The 27,834-nt window shown below is 37.6% G+C and overlaps 2 protein-coding genes and 2 pseudogenes across 5 annotated transcripts in view; 1 reads left to right on the top strand and 3 right to left on the bottom strand.

The window, feature by feature from the left end:
- Positions 1 to 27,834, bottom strand: part of ALDOC (aldolase, fructose-bisphosphate C) — a 1,020,901-nt gene that overhangs the window by 728,057 nt on the left and 265,010 nt on the right. The window lies entirely within an intron of this gene.
- Positions 1 to 27,834, top strand: part of TAOK1 (TAO kinase 1) — a 166,398-nt gene that overhangs the window by 13,793 nt on the left and 124,771 nt on the right. The window lies entirely within an intron of this gene.
- On the bottom strand, positions 9,034 to 10,139 carry LOC309852129 (small ribosomal subunit protein uS2B pseudogene; annotated as a pseudogene). Its single transcript has one exon. The product of its transcript is annotated as a small ribosomal subunit protein uS2B pseudogene (transcript).
- Positions 12,016 to 12,654, bottom strand: LOC309852231 (L-lactate dehydrogenase A chain pseudogene; annotated as a pseudogene). Its single transcript has one exon. The product of its transcript is annotated as an L-lactate dehydrogenase A chain pseudogene (transcript).

Raw genomic sequence — 27,834 nt, 5'->3', positions numbered from 1 at the left:
CCTGAGCCAGCAAGTTGCCCCAAAAGCTGCTATTTCGTATTCATTCATTCTTTTTTTTTTTTTACTATCTTCTTATATCTGCCTATATCATAATAGAGTTATTATTAGGATTTGAGTGTGAAATTTTTATCAGTTCTTTGTACATGAAATACTACTGTATGTGATTTATTTTTCTGTTGCTCTTCCCTAGTGAGAATTTCCTTTCAGGTGTAGGAATTGCTAGTCTTGGGGCATGTTGGTAATTAGAATAAGAGGAAGTCTGGCTGTTGGGAATAGAAAAGTCAAAGTAGAAGACTTGAGGCAGGATTTTGTAAGAAAACTTTAGGAAAGATTAAAGGAAACAAATCTGATATGTAAAACTGTCTTCCTGTCTCTGCTGAGGGAAGGAGAGATCTTACCTTTGGGAGTCTAACAGTACTTTGACTTGAAGTTAATGGGCAGAGCCAAGGCTCTTTATGATGGGAAAGGCCTGTGAGAAGTCAGTCAAAAGTATTTCTGTCATACAAGCTATCCATGCATCTTGGGACTATGGGTGTCTTTGGGAAGTCATAAGCTTCTGCTTTAAAATCAGAAGGGCCTTAATGGGAAAAAAGTTTAATTATTTAGAATAAGTTAAAACTGTACTTGATATAAAATTCATAATATTCAATAAGATATACCATAAAAAGTAAGTTATCCTCCCATGTCTAACCCCTTCCCACACTGTACCCCAATTTTTTGTGTATCCTTTCAAAGGTACTTGGTATTAATTTGAATGGTGGATTAGGCATCAGGGGAAAACCCTCCTAATGTGTGTCTGCAGAAAAGTAGTACATGTTTATAAGCACTTCATCAAAAACTCTAAGGAAAGAAAAATTTATAGTTAATGGTCTCTATCTAGCTGGTTCAGTTGGTAGAGCATGTGACTCTGGATCTTGGGCTTGTAAGTTCGAGGCGGACGTTGGGTATAGAAATTACTTAAAAATAAATCTTAAAAATAGAAAAATTTATAGTTAGTAAATTAATTGTGTGGTACACATTAAAAATTTAGGATATGTAAATGTTATTGGTATTCTCTTAGTAATTTAGTGTGTGTAAAAACATGCAAAAAAATTTCTAAGAGCATAAATCTACTGGTGATCTTGGTCTTTTCTGACCCTGTTTTCTTTTTTAATATTTCAAGTGCCTAAAATAAATTAATTCATTAGGTTGATTTTCAGGGAGCAGGACTTTGAGCTTAGAGAGAGCCTGTTTCCCTGTTTGCAAAATACTGTGTTAAATGCTAGGGGAAATAAAAGGTGTTCATGAAAGACATACTAGAATTCACAAGGAAAATAAATATTCATGTGTGGTCCTAAGTGTCTTCCTTGTAATGCTTAAGACTATTTATCATCCCCTTCCTTAAAAATTTTATTTTACTGTCCCCTTACTTTAGACGTCTTTTAGCACTTGATACTTTTCTTTATTTATTTCTCTGTCTTCTATTCACTGCCTCTCCCAGCTTCATTTTACCCAACCGAGAGGTCTTACATTTCTTGGTTATTCATAGATGTGTCATTTTCAATATATATAAAACGAGCTCATCTTTTTCATTTCCTCTTGCAAAAGGTTCCCCTTGTTTACCTATTTCAAAGTTAATAATTTTGGGGGATTTTTTTGTTTGTTATTTTTAGTTAATAACATTTTTTAAATTCAACTTTACCAGGACGCCTGGTTGGCTCAGTCAGTTAAGCAAACTTCTGTGTTTGGCTTATGGCATGATCCCAGGGTCTTGGGATCTAGTGCAGCATTAGGCTCCTTGCTCAGTGGGGAGCCTGCTTCTACCTCTGCCTGCTGCTCCCCCTGCTTGTACTCTCACTCTCTCTCTGACAAATAAAATCTTAACAAGAAAAAATAAAGACAGCTTTTTCAAGGTATAATATACTTGCAGTAAAAGTCACACATTTTTAGTGTTCAGATAACCATCAACTTAGTGAAGATAAAGAACATTTTTCTGTCTAGTGGAAATTCCCTAGGCCCCTTTGCAATCAGCTTACCTTAGTCTATTCCTAGGCAGCCACTGATGTGATTTCTATTACTCTGAATTAGATTTGTCTTTTCTAGAGTGTCATAGAAATGAAATATAGTATGTATTTTTTTGTTGTTGTTTTCTTTCTCTTGGCATAATGTCTGTGATATGTATGTTGCTGCATGTATCATTAGTTCCTTAGTAATATTCTAGTGTTTGGTTATACCATAATTTATCTGTTTACTTGTTGATTGATATTTGAATCATTTCCAGATTTTAGCTATTATAAGTAAAGCTGTTAGGAAGATTTGTGTGCAAGCCTTTTGTGGCCATTTGTTTTTATTTTGGTTGATAACCTTCTAAAACCTTGCAAGCTAGAAACTTTGGATTGTTTTTTATTCTTTTAACCTCTTCCCTCACTTGTATTCATCTAGTAGATTATGAAGTCATGGGGTTTCTTCCTTTGGAATATGTTTCATCCCTTATTCTCTTTTCCAAGGACCTTTAATGTTCTTGTGAGAAAGTGCTTTTTATTTTGTGAAACCTCATTTTTGGAGTAGAAAATGTAAGGGTGATTATGCAGATGGTGCCCTTTCTGAGTAAGGTTTATAGTCAGGTGAGGATGCAGACTGAAATTGGTGAGAGGATGGTGCTGACTTTGAAGTTTCAGTATGGGAAAAAGGGAAGTTGCTGTTGGATGCACTCCCATCCCTGTAAACACTGTTTTAGTGGGTTGAGAATAATACTTTAGTTTATCTTGGTTTTTGTTTTGTTGTATATTCACAGGTATGTATGTTGTGGTAAAAAGGGAAGTTTAATATTAAAGTAAGTTTAATATCATGGATGTTATCAATGCTATGTAACCTTAAGCAAATTACTTAATATCTGTGGGCCTCAGTTTCATCATCTGTAAAAGGATAATATCTGTTATATAGGGTTATTAAGAGGATTGGATGTGTTATTACTGTGTAGCTCTTAGAATAGTACCTGGCATATTGTGTTATATAAGTATTAGTATTATTACCTTAATTCTCCATTACGTTAAAGGCTGTCTGGGGCCTGTGGGTGGCTCAGTCAGTTAAGTGTACAGCTCTTGATTTTGGCTGGGGTTAATGATATCAGGGTTATGAAGATCAAGCCCCACTTTAGGCTCTGCACTTATTGTGGAGTCTGCTTGAGATGATCTCTCTCCTTGTGTTCTCTCTCTCTCTCTCAATAAATAAAATCTTTAAAAAAGATAAAGGCTATCTTCCTTTTGCATTTCAGTTCCTCTTACATACTGCTGTGATTTATCTCCTAACACTCCACTCTTCTGTTACCTGTTCAAACCTACAAAGGCACTGTATCATCTGGCAGCTATTTATGTATCTTTCTTTCAGTTGTGGTAAAATATACAAACAGTAAACTGTACAAATGAAGTTTTACAAATGTATCTACCTCTCAAATTAAGCTTTAAAAAGTTTCTAACATTCTAGAAGTTTCCCTCTTGTTCCTTCCCCCTCAACAACCATCCATCCCACATCTGTTTTGACTTTATCATAGATTACTTTTGCAAACACGTCTTTTTTTAAATTGAAGTATAGTTGATATATAACATTATATTAATTTCAGGTATACAACATAGTGACTTAATATTTGTATAGCAAAATGATCACTACAATAAACAAATCTTTTTTTTTTTTTTTAAGATTTTATTTATTTATTTGACAGAGAGAGATCACAGTAGGTAGAGAGGCAGGCAGAGAGAGGGGAAGGGAAGGAAGCAGGCCCCTGCTGAGCAGAGAGCCCGATGCGGGACTCGATCCCAGGACCCTGAGATCATGACCTGAGCCGAAGGCAGCGGCTTAACCCACTGAGCCACCCAGGCGCCCCTAAACAAATCTTTTTTTAAAAAGATTTATTTATTTATTTATTTGACACAGAGAGAGAGAGACAGAGACAGGGAGAATGGGGGAGGGAGAAGCAGGCCTTCTGCCAAGCAGGGAGCCTGATGTGGGCCTCGATCCCGTGACCCTGGGATCAGGATCTGAGAGGAAGGCAGATACCTAATGACTGAGCTACCCAGGCGCCCACAAATAAATCTTTAAAAAAAAAAAAAAAATTCCCTCTCCAAAATACGAAACATGGCATGGAATATAATCTAAGGAGGGACAATAAAATCTCAAATCAGTTTTAAAAATTTTACTCAAGGGGTGTCTGACTGGTTCAGACAGTGTAGTGTCTGACTCCTGTTTTCAGCTCAGGTCATGATCTCAGGGTCCTGAGATCAAGCCATGTTGGACTCTATGCTCAGTGGGGAGTCTGCTTCCCTCTTTCTACCCCTGCCTCTGCTAGTGTGTGTGCACATTTTCTCTCAAATAAATAACTAAATTTTAAATTTTTTTTTTTTTTTTTAAACTCAAGAGGTGCCTGGCTGGCTCAGTTAGTAGAGCATGTGACTCTGGATCTTAGGGTCATGAGTTTGAGCCCCATATTGGGGGTAGAGTTTATTATTTATTTATTTATTTATTATTGTGAATTATCCAGTCACATTTTCTTTTCTTTTTTTTTTTAATTATTTTTTATTTTTTATAAACATATAATATATTTTTATCCCCAGGGGTACACGTCTGTGAATCACCAGGTTTACACATTTCACAGCACTCACCATAGCACATACCCTCCCCAATGTCCATAACCCCATCTGCCTCCCCCCAGTGACCCTCAGTTTGTTTTGTGAGATTAGGAGTCACTTATGGTTTGTCTCCCTCCCACTCCCATCTTGTTGGGGGTAGAGTTTATTTTAAAAGTAAAAAGGAGTAGGTTGCCTGGGTGGCTCAGCTGGTTAAGCAACTGACTTTAGCTCGGTTCCCATGGTCCTGGGATCAAGCCAGGCTCCTTGCTCAGTGGGGAGCCTCCTTCTCTCTCTATTTGCTACTCAGCCTGCTTGTACTTTCTCTCTGTCAAATAAAGTTCTTGAAAGAAGATAAAGTAAATAGGAGTACCTGCACTCCTGCTGAGCAGCCAGCTCTTGATTTCAGCTCATGTCATGATCTCAGGGTCTTGAGTTTGAGCCCCACATCCCACTTTGCACTGTGCAGGAAGTCTGCTTGAGATTCTTTCCCTCGCCTCTCCCCCTTGTAATCACTTGTGTGCTCTCTTTCTCTAATAAATAAATCTTTAAAAATAAATAAACATTTTATTCAGTTTTAAAATTAAACAAGGCTTTGAGATGACAGATGTGTACCTTCAGCTTGCATTAATGGAAGAAACCACACAATGTGTGTATTCAACTTAATTTCCAGTATGTAACCACTCCTTTTCTGATGATCCAACTGTTCTAAGACTTCTTATGGAATAACTACATTAGTTTTTTTCCTATTAAACCTGGTGGGCATTGTGAATCTTACATGTGACTATTTTTCCTACCGTATTTTGAACAAAAGCAGGAACAGACAAATTCTCAGTCCCTTTCTTTCATTAGTAAATATGAAAATTTGTTAAGAGGGTAGCTCCATGTTACATGTTCTGACCAACAACAAAGAAATACACCACAAGAGAACACAGGGAACTTTTTGGAGGTGATGGATGTGTTTAGTACCTTGGTTGCTGTGATGGTACATAAGCAAGTGTATGGTTATGTGCAAACTCATCAAAATGTATACACTGAATTTGGGCAATTTTTCTTTAAGATTTTTATTTTTAAAGATTTTATACAGAAAGAGCATGAGTTGGGTAGGGGCAAGAGCAGAGGGAGAGAGAGAATCTCAAGCAGACCCCATGCTGAGTGAGCAGCTCCTTCATAGGAATCTCATGACCCTGAGATCATGACCTGAGCTGAAACCAAGTTGGTTGCTCAACCAACTGTGCCACCTAGGCTCCCTGCCGTTGGTTTTTTTTTTTTTTTTTTTTTTTTAAATTTTAAGATTTGAGAAAGAGCAAAGTGTGTGCATACATGAGCAGGGGAATAGGCAGAGGGAGAGGGAGAGAGAATGAATGTGGAGCCCCATGCAAGGGTTGATGTCACAACCCTGAGATCATGACCTGATGAAATCAAGAGTCAGACACTTAACCCAATGAGCCACCCATGTGCCCCAAGGCAGGGTTATCTTTCATTCATCTTTTATTATTTTTTTCATCTTTTATTATTTAAAGAATATTTGTTAAATGAGATTCCGGTTGTTCCTTTATTTGCCTTTCCCATCTAATCATTTCTGAATCCCCAGCATCTAGGGTGGTGCCTGGGAATTGGTGAAGTCCTGGTAAATATTGAGTGAATTATGCTTATTTTGGTTTTGATATTGTCTAGTTAAATGAAAGCAAGTGGTTTAAGCTTGATAGAAGAATGCTTGATCTTATAGTACCTTTTCCCCCATGAGTTACTATGTATATTTGGACATTGGAACATGGAGCATTATTAAACTTTAATGATTTGCTATGATAATTATTTCTTTCAACATAATGATAAAAACTGATATTTATTCTCAGTTTTTACATTTTTTATGGATGTTTTGCTTTTTTGTGTGTGATTGTCCTTAAGAGCTCTTACAGTAATTGCTTAAAATAAAACGGATCTCTCATTTGCTAATATTCTGCCATATCATAAAAATTGACTAACTTTGGGGGGCGCCTGGGTGTGCAGTCAGACGAACATCTGACTCTTGGTTTTTGCTCAGGTCATGATCTCAGGGTCATGGGATCGAGCCCTGCAGTTGGCTGTGTGTTCAGTGCAGAGTCAGCTTGTGTCTCCCTGTCTTCCTTTGCCCGTCACCCTGCTCTTTCTGTCTGTCTCTCTCTGTCAAATAAATAATTTTTTATTTATTATTTTTAAAAGGTTTTATTTATTTATTTGACAGAGAGTGCACAAGCAGGGGGAGTGCAGAGGGAGAAGCAGGCTCTCCACTGAGCAGGGAGCCCAATGTAGGACTCAATCCCAGGAATCTAAGCTGAAGGCAGATGCTTAACTGAGTCACTCAGGTGCCCTAATAAATAAAATAAATCTTTAAAAAAAATTCATTAACTATGGAGGAGTAAGTATTGTGAAGATTTAATATTTCTTCCATTAGATTAATTATAGAAATGAAAGTAAGTGCTGGGATGTCATTTTAATACATAGCTCTCAGAGTTAAGAGGTTGTTAAGTTTGGAGATTCACTAGAATTGGGCATTCTTTTTCATATTTTTTTCCAGCTTTTTAATTGATACACTATAATGTGTTTAAAATTTTTTTGTAATAATCTTAAGCTTACAGAAAGTTGCAAAGTTTGTAGAATGTTCAAATATGCCTTTCAGCCCTAATCTTATATAACCATAGAATAATTACCAAGACAAGGAAGTCAACATTCGTATAATATTATGAACTTAACCTTAGTCCTTACTTGAATTTTACCACTTTTTTCACTAATAACTCTTCTCAGTTTCAGGATCTCACATTATAGTTTGTTATGTGTCTTTGGTCTTCTCTAATCTGTGATGGTACCTTGTCTTTTATGACCTTGACACTTTTTTTTTTTTTAAATGTTAACACTTGAGTACTGGTTAGTTATTTTTAATATGTCTCTCAGTTTGGGCAGGTTTAGTGTTTTCTCATGATTAGTTTGAGGATATGTATTTGTTAAGAATACTGCAGAATGATATATATTCCTTCTCAGTGCATTATGTCAGGGATATGACACATGATGTTGATAGGTCTTATTACTGTTAATGTTAACCTGGTTCATTTGCTTAAGTGGTGTTTTCCATTTTTCTCCACTGTAATTATTATTTTCCCCTTTGTAATTAATTAATTAATATCCTGAGACTGCATTTCATGGTACTTACATCGAAACCCAAGCTGACACGTGTATGTTACATATTAATTAAACTGCAGACTTTATTTGGATTTCACCAACTTTTCCATTAATCTGTTCTCTTTCTGTCACAGTCTCCTCTGAAATATGATAGTATCTCAGTACTTTGTATTCTTACTATTTTTCATACCTTTGATAGTCTTGAGGAGTGTTCGGTACGTATCTTGAAGAATGTCTCCCATCTAGTTTTGTCTGATATTTTTCTCCTGATTAGCCTGAAGTGATGGGCTTTTGGAAAGAATACCATGGATGTGTAGTGTCTTCCCCAGGACATCTATCAGGAGGTACATGATATCCACATGACAACACTGATGATATTAGCCTTCCTCACTTGGTTAATGTAGTGTTGCTAGGTTTCACTGCTGTGAAGTTACTGTTTTTCTCTTTTCCTATTGTTTCTTTGGAAGTGAGTCATTAAGTTTAGCCCATATCTTGGGGAAGAGGCTTATGTGATTGTGATTTGCATTTCCTTGATGTCTCTTGTGCTTATTTGCGATCTGTATTTCTTTTTTAGCTAAGTGTTCAAATTATTTGCTCCTTCCCTCCATTTTAAAATTGGGCTGTTTGTTATTATTTAGCTATGAATCTTTATATATTCAGGATTAAGCCCTTTACTAGGTACATGTTTGGCAAATCTTTTCTCTTGTACTCATTTTTTATTAATATTATCTTTAATTAGCAATAATCGCGCCTCGGATAAACCTCATTGGCTACGATACTGCCACTGTGCAAAGCTTAATATTATCTTTAAAAGAACAGACGTTTTCAATTTTGATGAAGTTTGGCTTATCAGTTTCTTTTATGGTTTGTGCTTTTGTTTTTTTTTTTTTTAAAGATTTTATTTATTTATTTTTTTGTAAGAGAGAGAGAGAGAGAGCGAGAGTGCAAGCGCACAGGCAGAGTGGTAGAGGGAGAAGCAGGCTCCCTACGGAACAAGGAGTCCGATGTGGGACTCGATCCTAGGACTCTAGGATCATGACCTGAGCCGAAGGCAGCTGCTCAACGAACTGAGCCACCCAGGCGTCCCTGTGCTTTTGGTTTTATATCTAAGAAATTTTTGCATAAACCAAGATCACAAAAAATTTCTGTTCAGTACTTACTTTTTTTTAAAAAAAGAATTTATTTATTTATTTGACAGACGGAGATCACAAGCAGGTGGAGAGGCAGGCAGAGAGAGGGGAAAGCAGGCTCCCTGGTGAGCAGAGAGCCCGATGCAGGGCTCGATCCCAGCATCCCAAGATCATGATCTGAGCCGAAGGCAGCAGCTTAACCCACTGAGCCACCCAGGCGGCCCTATTCAGTATTTTCATATAGAAGTTTTAAATTGTGAGGGTTTACATTTAGGTTATTTATTTATTTTTGTTGTTTTGTTTTGTTTTAAGAAACTTTATTTTCCATCAACTTTATTTCCATTTTGTTTGCCTTTGTGGAAGAGCAGCTTAAGACCACTCATTGATTGTTCCTATCCGTTCAGTAGCCTGAGCGGTAGGAGCTGCTGACCAGACTTCAGTGGCAGGCTGAGTATTCCAGTCTTCAGTAGGGAACTGCTGAGTAGGCACAGAGAGCACCTGCATGCCTTCAGACTGGTCTGTGACTGCAGGTTGAATTGTAGTGAACTCAGGATCTCAAGCCATTCATTCACCCTGAAATTCCTCCTGGGTCACAGTCTTTTCAGCTGTGGCCTGCTTTTCCTTCTCATTCTCTTCCAGGTCTCTGTAGAAGTAGGTATCAGGCATGACCTCCCATGGATGTTAATGGGAAGCGATGCCACACATGTGCAGAACTTCCTGGGCCAGCATCCACATCAGACCATCTGAGTGAGCTCCCTTACTGCAAGGGATGGTAATGTCCACATAGTGCAGAGGAGAGTCTGTAACACAGAATGGTTTGGCAGGTTAATATAAGATGCCTCTGTGAGAGTCTGGCGGTCAGCCCTGGGATCAGTAACCACCAAAAGTCTTGGTTCCCAGAAGGCTGCCTGGATCTGGTTAGTGAATGTTTCCAGAGTGAAGCGGCTGGCAATAGGAGTGTCTCCAGTAGCAGCAGCAAACATCAGCTGGCCAGTATTCCTGGATGATAGGACACTGACATCAGCTGGGTTTTCAGTGGTAACAGTGGCACGAGCTGCCAGCAGAAGCTTCTCTCAGGTTCTCTTTAGATTTATGGTATAGATGCCACCACTCTTCCTTTTGTAGATGAATTGTTCTATTTGGAAGTCAACCACCTGATAAGTGGGTTCCTGCTACAAAGAATTTGAGGACATCCCCCTCCTTCATTCTCAAGACAAATTGTGTTGTCATTTTGGAGACCCTTTAACAGTATCAAATCTTCCAGTCTACCACTAGGATATATCTCTCTCCATTTATTTAGTTTATTTTTGATTTCTGTCATCAGGGCTTTGTAGTTATCAGCATACAAATCTTGTACATATTTATTAAGTTTATCCCTAAGTATTTGAAGATTTTTGGTGTTATTGTAAATGTTACTTTTTTCCCTCCAAATTTCAATTTTGTTAATAACTGTGTAAAAATATAATTGATTTTTGTGTATTGACTTTGTATTTTGCAACCTTGGTAAATTGACTTATTACTAAGTTAAGGTAGCTGTTTTATAGATTATTTGGGATTTTTCTAAGTAGACAGTTATGTTTATGATTAAAGACAGTTTTATTTCTAATTTCTAATGTGAATGCATACCCTTCCTTCCTTCTCTTCCTCCCCCGCCTCTTTTTTTTTTTTTTTTTTTTTTTTGTGCCTGATTGCACTGGCTAGATTATTCAGTATGATCTTGAATAGATGTGGTGAGAATGGATATTCTTGCATTGTTCTGTATCTGATGTGGGAAAGTATTTAGTCCTTCATCATTACATATGATATTAACTTTAGGGCTCTTGTAGATATTCTTTATCAAGTTAAGGAAGTTCCTTCTATTTTCAGTTTTCTGAGAGTTTTTGTCAGGAATGAATTGAACTTTGTCAAATGCTGCTTTTTTTTTTTTTTTTCCCTCTGCTGAAATCATATGATTATGCTTCTTAAGTCTAATATAGTGAGTTAATATTGATTGATTTTTCACTCCGGGGATGAACTCCACTTAATATGATGATACATTATTATTTTCATAAGTTCCTGGGTTCTACTTGCTGATATTTTGTTCAGAGTTTTTGCATTCATATCCATGGGAGATACTGGCCTATAGATTCTTGTTCATGCCTGGTTTTGGTATCATGGTATTGTTGACTTCATAAGTTAAGTTGTTAAGTGTTTATATGCTAGACAAGTTTATGTAGAACTGATGTCCTTCCTCCCTTCCCCCCGCCCCTCCCTCCCTTTCTTCCTTTCTCTCTCTCTCTCTCTCTCTCTCAGCAGGGAGGGGCAGAGGAGTGTCTCAAGTATCCCAGGATGTGGTTGGACTAGACATGTTGGGTGAAGGAACCAGGAGTTTAATAACACACAGTAAATACATACCTGATTTGAAGAGGAACTACAGCATATGCAACATTGGCAGAGGTGGTGGGACTATTTTACATTAACCAATTCAGGACTACATGAGATAGGTATCATCCAGCATTGGATATAGCTGCAACGGTTTGTGAACTATTCCTATCTGTAATTTTAGGAAACTGGTATTTTTCCTAGGTCATTTTAATATTACTAGAGTTAACAGATAATAAGGACAATAATATACACAACTTCCTACTAAAATCCTGTTGTAGTGTAGACAGTTAAGTGGTACAACATTAGAAAACTTCAGAACAGCAGCTCTTGGGGTGCTACAGCCTGCGTGGCTCAGTCAATAAGCGTCTGCCTTCAGCTCAGGTCATGATCCCAGGTTTCTGGGATTGAGCCCCACTTTGGGCTCCCTGCTCAGGGGGAAGCCTTCTACCTTGCATGTGTTTTCTCTCTCGCTGTGTCTCTCTCTACCAAATAAATAAAATCTTTAAAAAAAAAAAAAAAGGGAAACCTGGGTGGCTCAGTGGGTTAATAAGCCTCTGCCTTTGGCTCAGGTCATGATCCTAGGGTTCTGGGATTGAGCCCTGCATCCCGTTCTGCTCAGCAGGGAGCCTGCTCCCCCTCCCCCCTGCCTGCCTCTCTGCCTACTTGTGATCTCTGTCAAATAAAATCTTTTTAAAAAAATAAAACAGCTGCTCTTTTTGTGTACCCTCCAAAGTGTATCTGGACCTTTCTTAAAATGGGCCTCTGTTTCAGGGGTCAAATTCACCCTCACTACATCTGAGATTCCATTCTGTCCCAAGATGCAAGTACACAGAGGAAGACATCATCTTTTATTACATAGACACCCTTAATCATGGTGAAAATTGGATGCATCCACCTAAGATTCTTCATTATACTTTCTGCCGAATCCACCAGTCTTGTGGCCCAGGTTGTATAGTTTTTCAATTTGATCACCTCATAAGCATTGTCAACTGACAACATGTTTGTGAACCTCTTTCCACTGTTTTTTATCTGTATCAGTGCCAAAGCCAGGGCATGGGTTTTTCTGGGAGACACCAGCAATGTTTACTCCATACCGGTACACTAGAATCTCCATTAGGTACCCACCCATGACAGTTAATGGGTGAACTCCCAGCCTTTCCGCCATTAGGTAATGGCATTGGACTAAATCCAGATTGCAGCCACTTTCAGTAACAAGGTATTTTGGGAAAGCTGCTTATCTTCCAAGCCATGTAGGTCAAGATATCTTCTGGATTGGAAACAATAAGCAACTTGCAGTTTAGGCTATATGATAAATGTAAAGATGTTCCCTTTATGCTGGGCCAAATTAAGTGGCTTTCTCCTATGAGAGAAATGTTCCATGCAATTTTTTTTTTTTTTTAATTTTTTTGCTCCATGCATTTCTCCATGCCTCAAGTGTGGTAATAACCAGCTTGGAGTTTGCAGTCATGTTATAGTCTTTGCCAGAGAACATTTTTGGTACAGGGAAAAGACTGTCATGTTGGAGATCCATCGTATCTCCCTTCAATTTGTCTTCGTGACATCAACAAGAGCAAGTTCATCTGGTCCTCCATTAAGAGACTGACAGCTCAGGCCATGCCAACAGCATCAGCTCCAACAAACTGTAATCTTATTCGGGGGGATGGGTATGATCTTCCTTGTAAAGATTCTGAATCAGCTGATCCTTGAGAGTTGCCATATTGGATTTAGAACCATATGGAATTGGGGTACACCTCTAGGCAGGCAGGTGGGCGGGAGGGCAGTGTTGGATTCAGATTTGATGGCAGCTTTGGTACCCTACCATATGTTATTTAGAATTCTTTGATTTCCAAATATTTAGGAACACTCCTCTAATTTAATTTCTAATTCTAAGATATTTATTTATTTGGCAGACAGAGATCACAAGTAGGCAGAGAGGCAGGCAGAGAGAGAGAAGGAAGCAGGTTCCTCACTAAGCAAAGAGCCCAACACGGGGTTCCATCCCAGGACCCTGGGACCACGACCTGAGCCGAAGGCAGAGGCTTTAACCCACTGAGCCACCCAGGTACCCCTCATTATACATTCTCAAACTGTCTTTTTCTCATTATGAAATAATCCTTTTTCATCTTGGTAACATTTCATCATTCTTTAAACAGTTGTGTTAAAATATGCATAACAGAAAATGAACCATTTTAAAGTGTATAGTTCAGTGGCATTAAATGTACTCACAGTGTTGTGTAACCATTGCCCGTATTCATTTCTAGAACTTTTTTTTTAATCATCCAAAACAGAATCTGTGTATTCATTAAAGCACAGCTTCCATCCCAATCCCACCTTCCCTGGGCCTGGTAACCTCTGTTCTTTCTGTCTTTATTCATTTACATTTTCTAGGTAGCTAATATAAGTGGAGTCATACAGTATTTGTCCTTCAGGGTCTGGCTTATTGTACTTAGCATAATGTTTTCATGGCTCATTTTTGTAGTTGTGTATCTTAGAATTTTATTCCTTTTAAAAGGTTGAAAACTCCCATTTTTTTTGTGTGTGTGTGTGTGTGTATCTCACATGTTCATTTGTTTGTTCATCTATGTTTTTAAAGATTTATTCGACAGAGATAGGGAGAGATGGTGGGGACAGAGAGGTAGGGAGAGAGAATCTCAAGCAGACTCGGTGCTGAGTGCATAGCCCACGTGGGGCTCAGTCCCATGACCCCGAGATCATGACCTGAGCTGAAATCAGGAGTCGGATGCCCAACCAACTGAGCTATCTAGGCACCCCTGTTTATTTATCTATTGATAGATTTTGGGTTGTTTCTATCCTTCGGTTCTTGTGAGTATTGCTGCTATGAATAGTGGTATACAAGTATCTCTTTTGAGCCCCTGCTTTCAGTTTTGGGTATGTACTCTCATATTTTTCTTCTTCTTTTTTTTTCCTTAAAGATTTTGTTTATTTATTTGAGAAAGAGTGATAGCAAGCGGGAGAGCACAAGCAGGGGGTGGAAGAGGGAGAACCTGGCTCTCCACTCAGCAGGGAGCCAGATGCAGGGCTCGATCCCAGGACCTTGGGATTATGACCTGAGCTGAAGGCGGGCGCTTAACCAACTGAGCTACCCAGGCACCCTACTTTAACATTTCTTATAGTGCACATCTGCTATTAATGAATTCTCACAGTTTTTGCTTGATAATTATTTAACCTTAATTGAAAGAAACCCTTTGTTTGATATAATTGTAGATTCATATGCAATCATGAGAAATAATACAAAGAGATCTTACCGACTCTTCACCCAGGTTCCCCCAGTGGTTAACATCTTGGGTAACTATAGTGTAATATCCCAAGCAGGAAATTGACACTGATACAGTTCACTTGACCTTATTCAAATTTCACCAGTTTTGCTTAACTCCTTTATGTGTGAGTTTGTTTTTTGAAGATTTTATTCATTTGATAGAGCACAAGCAGGAGGAGCGGGAGAGAGAGAAGCAGGCTCCCCACTGAGCAGAGAGACCAGTGTGGAGGTCAGTCCAAGTACCTGGGGATCATGACCCAAGCCAAAGGCAGTCACTCAACCCCAGCTGAAGGCGCTCCTCTATGTATATATATTTAGTTCTGTGCAGTTTTATCACGTGTAGATTCCTACGACAGCTATCACAGTTGATACAAAATAGTTCCATCACAAGGCTCACTTGTGCTGCCATTATTGTCACAGCTACCTTTCTCCCTTACCCACCCCAACTCCTGGAAATCACTTGTGTTCTTTATCTCTACAGTTTTGACATTTAGAGATTGTGTGGAATTACACAGTTTATACTTTTTGAAATAAGCTTTTTCTCACTTAGAATGATTTGCTTGAGATTCATCTAAGTTGTTAAATGCACCAGTGGTTTGTTCTTATTGCAAAGTAGTTGTTTACAGTATGTATGTACCATGTTTTGTTTAACCATTTACTTACTGAAAGATGTTTGGGTGTTTCCCAGTTTTTTGTTACTTCAAATGAAGTACAAGCATACAAGTGTTAATAGGTTTTGTGTGAATATGTTTTGCTTATCTGGGATAAATACCCAAGAGTTCAGTTGTTGGGTCCTATACCATACATGTTTAGTTTTGTAAGAACCTGCCATACTTTTCTAGAGTGTCGGTAACAGTTTGCATTTTTACTAATGAGGGGAGCTTGGGTGGCTCATTCAGTTGAGGCTTGGACTCTTGGTTTCAACTCCGGTCATGATCTCAGGGTTGTAGGATCAAGCCCTGCTTCAGGGTCTACGCTGGGCATAGGGTCTGCTTGAGGCTCTGTCTCTCTGCCTCTTCCTCTGCCTAGCATGTGTTCTGTGCTCTCTTTCTCTCTCTCTCCCTCAAATAAAGAAATATCTTTATATTTCTACTAAGAGTATGTGAGTAATTCAGTTTCTTCATATCTTCACTAGCATTTTTTCAATTGTGGGAAATATATGTAGCATAAAATTTATTTTAGCCATTTTTAAGTGTATCGTTCTGTGTGGGGCACCTGGGTGGCTCAGTTGTGAAGTGTCTGCTTTTGGCTCAGGTCATGATCCCAGAGTCCTAGGATTTGAGCCCTGAGTGGGGCTCCCTGCCCAGCGGGGAACCTACTTCTTCCTGTCCCACTTCCCCTGCTTGAGTTCTCCTCCTTTCTCTCTCTTTCTCTCCACCAAATAAATAAAATCTTTTTTTTTTTTTTAGATTTTATTTATTTATTTGACTGACAGAGAGAGTGCACACAAGCAGAAGGAGCAGCAGGCAGAGGGAGAGGGAGGAGCAGGCTCTCTGTAGAGCAGGGAGTCAGACATGGGACTCGGTCCCAGGACCTTGGGGTCATGAGCTGAAGGCAGATGCATAACCATCTGAGCCACACAGGCGCCCCTAAATAAACTCTTAAAAAAAAAGTGTATAGTTCTTTGGCATTAAGTGCCTTCACATTGTTGTGCCACTTTCTCTACCAGCCATTTCCAAAACTTCTTATCTTTCCCCAGTTAAAATTCTGTATCAATTAAAAAATTATTCCTCATTTCCCCCTCTCCCCAACCCCTTGGAATTATATAGTATTTGAAAGGAATTATACAGTATTTGGCCTTTTGTGACTAGCTTATTTCATAGCATTTGGTGTTATAATTGCTTTTTTTTTTTAATTTTAGACATTCTGATAGGTGTGTAGAATCACCTTCAATTTTAAAGTAAAATTTTACTGCATCTGGTAGTCTGCATTGACCGTTTTTTTAAGTACATGAGAGATATCATGCCATTATGTTTTTGACTTGTACAATTTCAGATGAGAATTCAGCAGTCATTCTTATTTTTGTTTCTCTGTGGGAAATATGTCTTCTTTGATGAGTCTTAAGACTTTTATTATTACTGATTTTTCAGTAAGTTTACTGTGCTGTACCTTCATCTTCATTTGAAGTTATCGTGGAAGTGTTTATTTATTGAGTTTCTTGAATCTGTGGGATTATAGTTTCCATCAAAATTAAATTTTTGGTCATTATTTCTTCTAATAATTTTTTTAGCTCACCCTCTCATGTGGTACTCCAGTTGCATGTATGTTAGACCACTTCGTATTGCCCCACAGTCACTGTGATCCTATATATATATTTTTTCTTTTTTTGTCTGTACATTATATGGTTAGTTCTTATTTTCATGTCTCCATATTAATGGATCTTTTAAAAATTTATGTGTTTTCTTCAGCGTCATATACACTGTTAGTCCTATCTAGTACATTTTTAAATTTCTGAATTGTGTTTTTCATCTTCTGAAGTTCCATTTTGTTCTGTTTTTTTTTTTTCCTTTTTATTTTCTCTCCTCATTATGTATATATTTTTATTTAAATGCTTATAGATACTTAGAATAACTGATGCCTTTTTCCACTAATTGCCCTTTCATTCTGAGGTCTATTTTTGTTGATCAGTTTTTCTGCAGGTTATGGATGACATTTCCTGGGATTTTTGGTATGTCTTTTTTTTTTTTTTTCTAATTTGCATTTTTGAAAAGATTTTATTTTTAAGTAATCTTTATACCCAATATGGGACTTAAACTTACAACTCTTGAGATCAGGAATTGCATGCTCCACTGATTAGGCCATCCAGGCACCCCTGGATTTTTTTTTTTTTTTTTGTAATGGAGGCCTTCCTGAATTTGCATGTCATCCTTGCACAGGAGCCATGCTAATCTTTGTGTCATTGCAATTTTAGTATATATGCTGCTGAAGCCAGCAGTTTTTGGTATACCTTTGAGTGTAGCATGTTGTCACTTTTTTTGTGTGTGTGCTGAATTTTTTTGTCTGTCTTTAAAGAATGTTAAACTTTCTTCTGATGGGCAGTTACTTGTGGATCTGCTTAGTCCTTTCAGGGATGTTTTTAAGCTTCATTAAGGTAAATTTAGAATAGTCTTTATTTTTTATGGCTAATTTAGCTTTACTATTAAGTTATGATCCTTGATCCTTTTGCAGTTATGATCCTTACTATTAAGTTATGATCACTCTGCTGAGTGCCATAAGTCTTCAACAAGGACTCTCCATGGTGGTTGAGTTAGAACTCAAGACATCTTCCAGCCTGTGTGACTTCTGGGAGTTTAGCTCCCTAGTAGTTGTTCTTTGCCTGGCCTTATCAGAGTTTTACCCTATGCATGTGGAACTTAATTTGGCAAAATATTGGAAGGCATCCCTTAAACAGTTCTGGAATTCTTTATTTAGAAAGTCCACTTTCTCTATTTCAGTTGGCTTGGCCTTCCTAAACGCTTATGTTTGTTGTCTTAGATTAGAGAGTGCTATGCTTTACTTGGAATCCCTTTGCCTGTGCTACATTCTGGAGTGTTTCTAGGTAGAAAGCAAGTAACCAAAGAACTTACCTTGTTTCACTTCTCTCAAAGATTGCGGTCATGTGTTACCTGAAAAGGAATTTTATATTTTTCCAGTTCTTCAGGTCTTAAGATAGGAAAATAAATCCTGTCCCAGTTACTCTGTCATACTGCTCGGAAGCAGAAGTTGATCCCCAATTTGCATAAACCAAGTTTTTAAAAAAATTGGTTTAAATTTTTTCATAATATTATAGCCAATATTGTGATAGTTATCATCGTCATCGTCGTCTTCCTCTTCTTCTTCTTCTTTTTTAAGTTTTATTTAAGTAGTCTCTATACCCAGCTTGGGGCTCAACTTAAAGCCCTGAGACCAAGAGTCATATCCTCTGACTGACCCAGCCAGGTGCCCCTGGTGATTCTATTCTTCTTCTTCTTTTTTTGGTGAGATTTTATTTATTTGGCAGAGAGTACAAGTAGAGGGACCAGCAGGCAGAGGGAGAAGCAGGCTCCCCACTGAGCAGGGAGCCCAGTGTGGGGCCTGATTGGGATCATGACCCAAGCTGAAGGCAGATGCTTAACCAGCTGAGCCACCCAGGCACCCTGGGAGATACTATTCTTGATTACATTGTGACAGCACATCCTTGACATATTTATTCTCCTTCTTTTGCCTTTTGAAAGAGTTAGTGGGGTCAGTGGAAGAATATAATCTATATAGAGATAAGTGAATGCAGAATATGTAATAAAATAGCTGCAAAGTGGTGTGGGGATTTTTTTTTAAACAGTATCTTGGTGTGTTAGTGGAGTTGATAAGAATTTACACACAAGGGAATAATTGAAGTATACTTGGAAGGGTGGATAAGATTTATAGGCAGAGATGGTGGGATAGCATTCCATATGGAGAAAATAACACTAGTATATATGATGCCATTGGTGAGAAATAAGTTCAGAAATGTCTGTTGGACCCAGATGGGGAGAACCCTGAAAAGTTCCCCTAGAGAAGATTCCAGTAGTGGGAAGTTTTGGGTCATTTAAAATTTTTGAGCAGGAGGATTGCATTATACTTTCGAGGTGCTTTAGAGATCTTAAATGAGTCAAGAGTGCTGTATCCATTATGGTCTTTGTTTGCCTGCGGAAGAGTGACTTTGTGTGTCTTAAGGAGAAGAGAAACTTATTGTAAGGCTACCAAATTGCTCATAGACTCAAAAGAAGGATCGGAGAGTCAGCCTGGGAGTTCCTGGGATATTGATATCAGGAATGAATTGACAGTGTCTCTCTCTCTCTCTCTCTCTCTTTTATTTTTGAGAGAGAGAGAGAGTGTGGGCGCATGAGCGCTCAAGTACGTGAGGGGATGGGAAACAGAGGGAGAGTGGGGGAGAGTCTTAAGCAGATTCCACACAGTGTGGGACCCTGTATGGGGCTTGATCTCATAGCCCTGACCTTAGTCAAGAAATTAGTTTTAGATTTAGAGGGGTTTTTTTGTTGTTGTTGTTGTTTGTTTGTTTGTTTTTTTAAGATTTTTATTTATTTATTTGACAGAGATCACAAGCAGGCAGAGAGGCAGGCAGAGAGAGAGGGGAAGCCCCCCCCCCCCCAGCAGAGAGCTTGACGTGAGGCTTGATCCCAGGACTCCAGGATCACTATCTGAGCCGAAGGCAGAGGCCCAACCCACTGAGCCACCCAGGCGCCCCTAGATTTAGAGTTTTTAAAGTAAGCCTTTTGTTTTTATTTTTAAAATTTTAGATTTACAGAAAAATTACAGCTAGTATAGAGAGTTCTCATGTACCTTTCACCCAGCTTCCTCTAATATTAATGTTTTAAATAACAATGGATATATTTGTCAAAGCTAAGAAGTTAATATTGATATGAAACTATTAACTAAATTATTGACTTTATTCAGATTTATCCATATTTTTCCCCTGATGTTCTTTTTCCTATTCCAGGATGCAGTTCAAGATATTACCTTACATTTAGTAAATTTAGATTTTTAATTCCAGTTCTGTTAGTCTGACCTTAGGTAACCACTCAACCTTTCAGGCCCTTATCCATAATGTAAATATTGACTTAAAGGATATCTAAGGTACCTTTTATAATTTTGCTGTTCTGAGTCTGTTTATATGTCACACAGTATGCTCAATTTTTATTTTGAAAGCGATTTTAAGATCTAATCAATATGCCAGATCTTGTTGATAGTAAAAAAATTCAATTTTTATCTTGCAACTGTACTTAAGTATTGTAGGAAAACCATATATTGAGATTTGGGAAAACTCACAAGAGCTTTTCTTTCTATTTGAACAAAAAAAATGACAAAAAGGCAGGGGTTGTTTTGTTTTGACTAATTTTCTCTGCAAATATTAGTTCACAGTTTGTCAGTTGCATAATTATTGAAAGGAAAGTAATAAAATATGTGTATGTTAAATTGTGTTTTTTTGGGGGGGGGATATTAAGGAGAACACAAAGCTTAGAAATGTAATTTAAAGGTGGATCTTATTATAGTGGAATATATAATGGAGATTTTTAAAAAATTAATTATTTCTTTATTTGATAGAGACACAACAAGTGAGGGAACACAAGCAGGGGGAGTGGGAGAGGAAGAGAAGCAGGCTTCCTGTTGAGCAGGGAGCCCGATGCGGTACAGGGCTCGATCCCACTGGGTGGAAGGCAGATGCTTAATAACTGAGCCACCCAGGTTCTTTTGTAATGGAGATAACTGAGAGCGGATATATCCTAAATAGTCCAAATAGTTTATATTTTGTTGTTTATTAGTGCTTCTCAGGTTTAGGCATAATTTGATGTAGATTAAATTGTTTATATTTTAAATTGTTGCACCTTTTCACTTCCAATCTAGGTTAAGGAGAATATCCTGTTAGAAATAATCTCCAGACAGTTGTATTTTATCTCTTAGATTTTCTCTTTTTTTTTTAAAGATTTTATTTATTTTTATGTCTTTGTCAGAGACAGAGAGGACAAATAGGGGGAGTGCAAGACAGAGGGAGAAGCAGGCTCCCTGCTGAGCAGGGAGGCTGATGCTGGACTCAATCCCAGGACTCTGAGATAATGACCTGAGCTGAAAGCAGATACTCAACCAGCTGAGCCACCCAGGCATCCTTCCCTCAGATTCTCCTATTCTCCACATTCTCAGAAATGTTGGATACAACCTGCCAGTAGTCTTGGCTTACAAATAATTGACTCTGATTCAATAGTAGGTTCTATTAAATGACTTCATTACTCTTAAGGACTTTGAAGTATAATGTTTGACCATTGTACTAGTCATTTTCTTAAATTATATCTTGTAATTGTGTTAATTCATTATTTAGTCTAGCAACTTTAAATCTTTGGTTTACAAAAAAAAAGTTTATGAAAAATTGTAGGTTTGATGAGGGGCCAGAGGTATGCATTTTAAAAGCATACTGGGCAGTTTTTACACAGGTGGCTATATACCATACTTTGAAAAAAAAAACATAACTGTACATAGAATCTTTTTATTTACTGTCAAAATTCTTGTATTAAAACCATATTTTTCATTGTTTACCTGATTCCTGTATTCACTCTGATATTTCTTGAATGCCTATTAGAATCGTTGTGTTAGTTACATCAGTTTCAAAGATTAATAAGAGAGCCTCTGCCTTTAAGGAACTCACCTAGTAGTAGGATGAGCTAGATTAGTAAACAGTGAGGTGAGATAAGTGTTAATTGAATATAAGCAAACCTTATAGAAGCATTACACACACACATAAAAGCAGTTAATTGTGCCTTGAAGAAGAATAAGGTTGGGAAGTTTCCCACTGGAGATGATAACCAGAGATAGAAGAAAATAGAGGAGTTTAGACAACATCAAAATAAAAAACTTATGCACAGTGAAGGAAACAATCAATAAAACTAAATGGCAACCTACTGAATCAGAAAAGATATTTGCAAATGGCATATCTGATAAAGAGTATCCAAAAATACATAAAAGAACTGATACAACTCAACACCCAAAAAACAAGTAATCCGATTAAAAAATGGGGAGGAGGAAGGATACCTGCCTGGCTCAAATGGTAGAGCATGTGACTGTTGATTTTAGGTGTCATGGGTTCAAATCCCAGCTTGGCATAGAGCTTACAAAGAAAAGAGAAAAGTGGGGTGCCTGGGTGGCTGAGTGGGTTAAAGCCTCTGCCTTTGGCTCAGGTCAAGATTGCCGGGTCCTGGGATCCAGCCCTAAGTTGGGCTCTCTGCTCAGCAGGGAGCTTGCTTCCCTTCCTCTCTCTCTGCCTGCCTCTCTGTCTACTTGTGGTCTCTGTCTGTCAAATAAATAAATAAATAATCTTTAAAAAACAAACAAACAAAAAGAAATAATGGGCAGAAGACATGTACAGACATTTCTCCAAAGACATACAGATGGCCAACAGACACATGAGTAAAGATGCTTCATCAACATCACTTATCATCAGGGAAATGCAGATCAAAACTATAATGAGATACCACCTCATACCTGTCAGTACAGCTAGAATAAAAAAGACAGGAAATAACAAGTGTTGTCAAGGGTGTGGATTAAGAGGAACCCTTGTGGACTATTGGTGGGAATGCAAACTGGTGCAGCTGGTGTGAAAAACAGTATGGAGGTTACTCAAAAAGTTAAAAAATAGAGTGCCTGTCTGGCTTAGCCAGAGGAGTATACAACTCTTGATCTTGGGGTCTATACACTCCATGTTGGGTGTATAGATTACTTAAGTAAATAAAACTTAAAAAAAAAAAAAAAGTTAAAAATAGAATTACCCTAGGATCCAGTAATTGTACTATTGAATATTTACCCTCAAAATACAGAAACACAAATCGAATGGGATACATGTACCCCATGTTTATTGTTGCATTGTTTGTAAAAGCTAGATTATCGATGTAGCCACATGTTCATTGATAGGTGAATGAATATATATACAAAATAGAATATTAATCAGCTATAAAATGGAATGAAATCTTGCCATTTGCATCAGCATAGATGGAGCTAGAGAGTATAATGCTAAGTGAAATAAGTCAGAGAAAGACAAATACCATATGATATCATTTATGTAGAATTTAAGAAACAAACATGCAAAGGAAAAAGAAATGAGAGAGATAAACCAGAAAACAGACTCTTGACTATAGTAAACAAGCTGATGGTTACCAGAAGGGAGAAGGGTGTGGGGATTTAAGGAGTACACTTATGATGCGCCCTGAGTAAGGTATGGAATTGCTGAATATTGTACACATGAAACTACTGTAACACTGTTAACTATACTGGAATTAAAATAAAAACTTAAATCAAGAAAAATAAGAAAATAAAGTAGAGGAGTTTGGCATGAAGTACTTACTGATTATGAGCAATATGTTCTCTATACATATTTGATGTAACCTCCGTAATACCCCCCCCCCACATAGATATTATCATTTCCCCTATTGTAGAGTTGGGAAGGCTGAGGTCAGAGAGATTAAGTTTCTTTCCTATAAGTTAACTTCCCAGAGTTAGTATGTTGTGTAGATCCGGTTTGGAGACTTAGACAATATAATTCTAGAACCTGTGTGTTCAAGGTTCTGTGGTAAAAGGAGTGTGACAATAAACTGCAAGGCCTATGTTATCAGAGCACAGGAAGTTGGAGTTGAGACTAAAGAGGTGGATAGAGTCAGATGATGCAGTTCCATAAATGTTAATGATTTTTGTTTCAACTGAAATACAGTGTAAAGGCATTGAACACCTAGAGAAAATGACATAATCAGATTGGCATTTTGAAAGGTTGTAGTAGTAGATTGGATTTGAGAAGGGCCAAGAGTGGATGCAATGACACCATTTAGGAAGTTGTTATAGTAAGATAGCCCGAATTAGGTATGGTGGTAGTGTGGATGGAATAAGGAGGGGATTGTGGAGATGTAGTAAAGTGGGTCAATTTGAGAAAGTTTTGGGAGGACAAATCTATAAGACATGATGATCGATTGAGTTTTGAGTGAAGGAAAGGGAATTGTCAAAAAATAATTCTTGGGTTTCTGAATTGCTGAATTGGATATATTAGGTTGGATACGTTCACTATTTTTTATATAGGACACACAAAAGGTAGATTAGTTTAAATGATTAGATTATGTTGAGTTAAAAGTGCTTTTGAGATATTCAAGTGGAGATGTCAAATATGTAGTTTTATAGTACCTTTGAACTTTCTATGTAAGAAATAAATTGGCTGTCCATTCTTCTGTCTGTAATGACGTAGCTGATCGGTACTTTTCCAGGGCTTTATCACAGTTGTTATCTCTTGAATTACTGTTGTTGTTGTTGTTGTTGTTGTTTTAAAGATTTTATTTATTTATTTGACAGAGAAATCACAGGAAGGCAGAGAGGAGGCAGGCAGAGAGAAAGTGGGGGGAAGCAGGCTTCCCGCTGAGTAGAGAGCCTGATGTGGGGCTCAGTCCCAGGACCCTGAGATCATGACTTGAGCTGAAGGCAGAGGCTTAACCCACTGAGCCACCCAGGTGCCCCTTGAATTACTGTTAATAAAAAAGAATGTAAATAGAGTTTGTCTTTCAGTTATTTGAGCCATCAAGGTGCCCCTAAGAACAATCTGTTTTGAATATTTAAGTAAATATTTCCTTCCTTTTGTTAATGAAGGAATTATTCTTGGCTTATCTAAACTACAGTTATCCAAGTTACTATAGGTGTACGATGGGAATAGTTATACCAGAAGCAAAATGTTTTTTATTTCTTCATCATATTCATTTGATGCTGCACTCTTAAATCACCATAACATTATTTTATGAATTTGGACATATTGGATATTTTAACTATTATCTTTATATTTTCTCAGAAAACAGAAGATACAATAACCAAGAAGTCTTTAAATAATTTAAAAACTATTCTAAGATTATTACATTTTGTTTGTTGAGCTTTGATCAATAGTTTCCCTTTTTCAGAAAATGTTGCCATTCTTGAAAGTATTGTGGTACTGAACTAACAAGACTAAATAAGCTTTTGATGCAGATTTTATATCTCCTAGGTATTATACTATTGATATTTGTGTTACTGATATTTTCAAAAAGATTTTATGTAAAAAATTATTTTATTTTTAAGTAATCTCTATACCCAGCATGGGACTTGAACTTACAACCCTGACATTAAGAGTTGCATGCTCCACCAACTTAGCCAGCCAGCCAGGTGCCCCTGTATTACTGATATTTTTAAAGTTCTCTGGAAAAAATAGTTTTAAAAGTAATTCATTTATAAATGTAGAACATTTGGAAGTTAAAAGCCATCACTGCTTTTACCACCTAGAGATATTACTGTTTTGGTGTATTTCCTTTACTACTGCTTCTGTATATTTTTAATGTATAGACATTGTATAGCATAATAGTGAAGAATGGAGATTCTAGGGGCACCTGGGTGGCTCAGTCAGTTAAGCCTTTGGCTTAGATTATGATCCCAGGGTCCTGAGATCAAGTCCCAAATCAGGCTTCTTGCTGAGTGGGGAGTCTGCTTCTCCCTCTCCCTCTGCTCTTCCATCTGTTTGTGTTCTCTCATAAATAAAATCCTTAAAAAAAAAAAAAAGATTCTCTAGATTCTCAGGATTCTCTAGGAACTTCTAGAATTAAATCCTGTGGGTTCAGATTTTTGTTCCACTGCTTATTAGCCATGTGATTTTTTAAAAAGATTTGAGTGTCAGTAACTAAGAGAGGGAGAGAGAAGCGGAGGGAGAGGGAGCCACCCACATGCCCCTTAGCTATGTGATTTTAGCAGATCACTTAATTTCTCTGACTCTTGAGTTTTAAAATCTGTAATATGGGGATTTAAAAGTAAATATTACTATTTGTTGTGTGCCAGGTACTTTATTTACTTAATGAAAAATCTGAATCCTCTTAACATATCTACTTAAGAGCTACTTAATAGTGCCTGTAAGGGAATAAATTAAGGGGGTGCCTGGGTGGCTTAGTCGGTTGAGCATCTGACTCTTGATCTCCACTCAGGCTGTAATCTCAGGTGCTGAGATGGAGCCTTGCCGGGGGGCTCTCTGCTCAGCACAGAGTCTACTTGTTCCTCTCCCTCTGATCTTCCCTACACTTGTGTTCTCCCTCTAAAATAAATAAAATATCTAAAAAAATAAAAGAATAAATTAGGGGCGCCTGAGTGGTACAGTCAGTTGGGCAACCATCTCTTGTTTTTGGCTCAGGTCCTCATTTCAGTGTTGTGAGATTAAGCCTGGTTTTGGGGTCCTCACTCACTGAGTTAGGAATCTTCTTGAACCTCTCCTGCCCCTCCCACTCGTGCTCTCTCTCTCAAATAAATCTTAAAAAAAGAGAGAATAAATTAGGTAATGGATATAATGTACATAATATAGTGCTTAGGATATAATAAATGTTATTTATACATATTTTTAAAAATGCATTTGTACAGTTTATTAAAGCTTTTATTGAGGCCCCATTCCCATGCCATTAATATTCTTTAAAACCAAAAATTTTAAAATGACTTAAAAAAAATTTGTCAGATAGTTTCATTTACTCATGTCTGTAGTGATAGACCTTGAGATTGTTTCTGGCTGTTTTGCTTTTATAAATAATTCTGTTGTGAACATTTTTGTTTTGATTATTATTTTAGTTTCTAGAGGTAGAGTTGAGTCAAAGGGCTGGAGGGTTTTTATATTGATGCCTGGTCCTGCATTGCTTTCTGGAAATGTGAGTCAGCATACATTCTTATTTCTCATACATTTTTCAAAAATATTTTATTTGTCAGAGCACAAGCAGATTACTATGTTTTAAATTATAATTGGAAGTGATACTTTCTCATTCTTTCAGTGAACTTTTAGTTATCAAACTATTGGACTTATAGGTTATTTCTGGTATTCCCCCTTCCCCAACTTTAAATTTTTGAAATTTTATTATTTTTGTCCTTTAAACATTTTAATAGCCAGGAAATGGTATAGAATAACTGCCAAATCACATAAATTAACTTTTTTGTTAATGTTTGTGATCCCAGAAAGAACACTTTTATTGGTCAATTTAAACTGCATGGGAGTTTACATAAGTTACTGTCTGGACTCGTGTCTGAGTGTGGTTGGTAGGCCCATCTTTCTGTGGTTCAGAGAAAAGGGCAGCTTCCCTATTTGGCATGTTTAGGATCTTCTATCTCAGGGAGTGGCCTCTGGTCTTAGTCTTGAGTGATAGAGATACTCTAGTAAAGGTCAGTCTGTTTCCCTTGGTGACCTCTGGCAGCTCTTTCAGGTCATATTGCACTAAGTCCAGTTTGTCCAACACACTCCTCAGATTTTTCCTGCTGTTTGCAACAATAAAGAAATAATCTCAGGGGTGCCTGGGTGGCTCAGTGGGTTAGGCCGCTGCCTTCGGCTCAGGTCATGATCTCGGGGTCCTGGGATCAAATCCCACATCGGGCTCTCTGCTCAGTGGGGAGCCTGCTTCCCTCTCTCTCTCTCTCTGCCTGCCTCTCTATCTACTTGTGATCTCTCTCTGTCGAATAAATAAATAAAATCTTTAAAAAAAAAAAACAAAAACTCAGGCTGGAATAATTAATACAGGTCTGTTTATTCCTTAAAAGCTCCACACAGGAAACCTCATCTGCCCAAAGAAGTCCAGAGCACACTTGTTGGCAAACTTGCTTTTTTAAAAAAATCACGTAAGATCTTTCTCTATTCAGCAGCAAAGTATGAAGTTGTTTTTTTTTTTTTTTTTTTTTTAAGATTTTAAAGTAATCGCACCAAACATGAGGCTCAAACCTAAACTCTGAGATCAGTAGTCATATATATGTTCCACCAACTGAGCCCCACTGTGAGCCCCTGGAGCATGAACTCCTT

Source organism: Mustela nivalis (assembly GCF_964662115.1).
Source record: "Mustela nivalis genome assembly, chromosome: 17".
In the NCBI taxonomy this organism is placed as follows: Eukaryota; Metazoa; Chordata; class Mammalia; order Carnivora; family Mustelidae; genus Mustela; species Mustela nivalis.
This window is presented reverse-complemented; position numbering and strand designations above follow the sequence as displayed.